The sequence below is a fragment of the Pteropus vampyrus genome, unplaced genomic scaffold (assembly GCF_000151845.1).
Source record: "Pteropus vampyrus isolate Shadow unplaced genomic scaffold, Pvam_2.0 Scaffold118, whole genome shotgun sequence".
Classification (NCBI taxonomy): domain Eukaryota; kingdom Metazoa; phylum Chordata; class Mammalia; order Chiroptera; family Pteropodidae; genus Pteropus; species Pteropus vampyrus.
Genome location: NW_011888899.1, coordinates 800,620 through 802,831, shown reverse-complemented (window position 1 = coordinate 802,831; position 2,212 = coordinate 800,620). Strand labels below are relative to the sequence as shown.

The window sequence follows — 2,212 nt, the reverse complement described above, 5'->3', positions numbered from 1 at the left end:
TCCTGTTCCCACTACTGATGTGACTCCTTTCTTCTGCCTTATGCTGTCTCACCATCTAGTGGCCACCGGAATTATCAACCTATCTTCACCAATTCCAGGCCTTTCTCGAGTTAGTCATTAAAACGTTCACATCTGGGCTGAAGGACCCCTGAATGACGTGTATGATTTAACGAGAAAGTTAATCAAGCCTCCTGTCGGCCTAGACACCTAGACGGAGGCGGCTGTTAGGGATTAAGATGGACACTTTCTAAGATTTCAGACGCCCGTGAAGGCAAAAGATTCAACATGCTGACGACAAATCAAGCTGGACTTTTTATTAATGTGGACGGACCCCACGGGGCTTCAGCTTGAGTCCTCTGGACCCTTCGGAGTCGCCACACATAACCACAGGTAAGAAAATGGCACCTACTTAACAGTACGTGTTCTAGTGGTCCTGGCCATTTAAGTACCTACACGCTCCCCACGGGATCCTGTCTATTCCTGTCAGGCTGCTTTTTAAAAACTGCTTCCTTTTTCAACTGGACCAGTCAGCTGCTTTTACAGCTGGGGAAACTGAGGCCCAGGCCTGCGGTCCCAGGGGCCGGGGGAGCAGATGCCTGGCAAGTGGCCCTTCTTGGCCCCCGCCTGTACCACAACGCCTGGCTTTAGTTTTTTGAGCATCCTAAGCCTGTTCTTTCTTTTCAAAAATCCTACAGCTGCAAACTTACCTGAATGTAGGCTCGCTGTAAAAAATAATAATAATAATAATACCTTCACGGTCATTTGCACTTTAGCAATCGGTCTGAAAAAAGCGAAACCGTTCAGATGTGAAGGAGCAGAGAGGTAACGTGGCCTCTGGCGGGCGGGGAGGGGCAGGGGCTGGGTGAACCGCAGCCGCTCTCTCCCCACGAGAACCTGCACTCCGTGGTGACACGGAGTTTGTGACAGCGTGAGTATGGCACTCCTTAGTAAGTGGGTACAAGATCTCCTTCTCATTATCAACTCATTAAGGGAAGTTTAAGGTACTGACTCTGTCCCACACACGAAATGTGTGTGACAACGTCGGAAACACTGACTGACTCATCGTAAATTCGGGATCAGATAACTGGCACCTTTTTCCCTCTCTCCTCGCCCCAAATTGAATCATTAAAGCAGTGTTCGGGAAGATCTCACGTTCAAGTTCTGTGGGCAGAATGCGTGTCAAAATGCTCACGAATCCTCCTGAGCTTTAACGAATCTCTCTGCCAGGCAGTTTGGGCTTCTCCCTCCAAGCGAGTACAACAGTGCCACGCTCCCTCCCTTCTCATGCTCTGTCACAGGTCGCTTACCTACACTGTCCCCTCGTGACGGCCCCAGGCGCAGCCAACAATTCCGGCTGGAATGCTGTGCCGCCCTGTGCCCGCGGTCTGCCGGGACCAGGGCAATGTGTCCCCACCATGCATGTGATGATCAACAAGACTCAAAGGCCCAACACTGCTTTTTCGTGTTGTTCCCTACCTCGTCCTCGGAGGTCCCGTCTTCGGTCCGCAGCGGCCGGTCTGCTTCACCGTCTTCAGCGTCTGGCTGTCAGGAAGGAGACTAAAGACAATCTTTTTTTTTGACACGCGTAATAACCACAGAACGACCTGCATTCCGGTTCGGAGCTCAACCGCAGTATTGATTTATAGACAGGGGCTAACCGAAAGGTGGCAGGGGGCGGGGGGAGGGGACGCAGGTGACACTTTTCCAGGATGAGTATAAAACAGTTCTCTCCTCATCTTCTCTATGCCACGTCACTCACCTGAGAGTGACTTCACGCAATCGTCAGTTTGCAAGGTGTCACGTGTCTACGGCTCCCCCTCCGTTTACAGAGTATACAAAAGAACGTACTCTGCATCGGAGAGACAGAGACCGTGGGCGCCGGCACGCTCAGACCTTGTAAGTGAAGCCTCGTGGGGCATCCAGAAAACAAACCGCAAACCCCCCCTCGAGCAAGGGCAGAAGAGTCTAAGAGACGTCAGCTTCCGAAGGCCTCGGCTACCGCCGCCGGGAATGCCCTTGACCGAGTTCTCTGTCTCTAGAAGGGAGCTTCGCTTCTGTCATCCGGCCGCCTTTTTAGAGCAATTAAGGAAAATGACATCCCCCACCCCGATTCTTCTCAAAGCCTCCCTCCTTGTCCAAAGGCTCGCTGGCCAGTCTGCAGATGGGCCTAATGTCTTTCTCACTTTTATAAAGGCCACTTAGGACTTGCTGG

At 52.0% G+C, this 2,212-nt stretch overlaps 1 protein-coding gene across 1 annotated transcript in view; it reads right to left on the bottom strand.

The window, feature by feature from the left end:
* LOC105296093 (guanine nucleotide-binding protein G(s) subunit alpha isoforms XLas-like) overlaps nucleotides 1-2,212 on the bottom strand; it is a 53,148-nt gene that overhangs the window by 43,458 nt on the left and 7,478 nt on the right. The window lies entirely within an intron of this gene.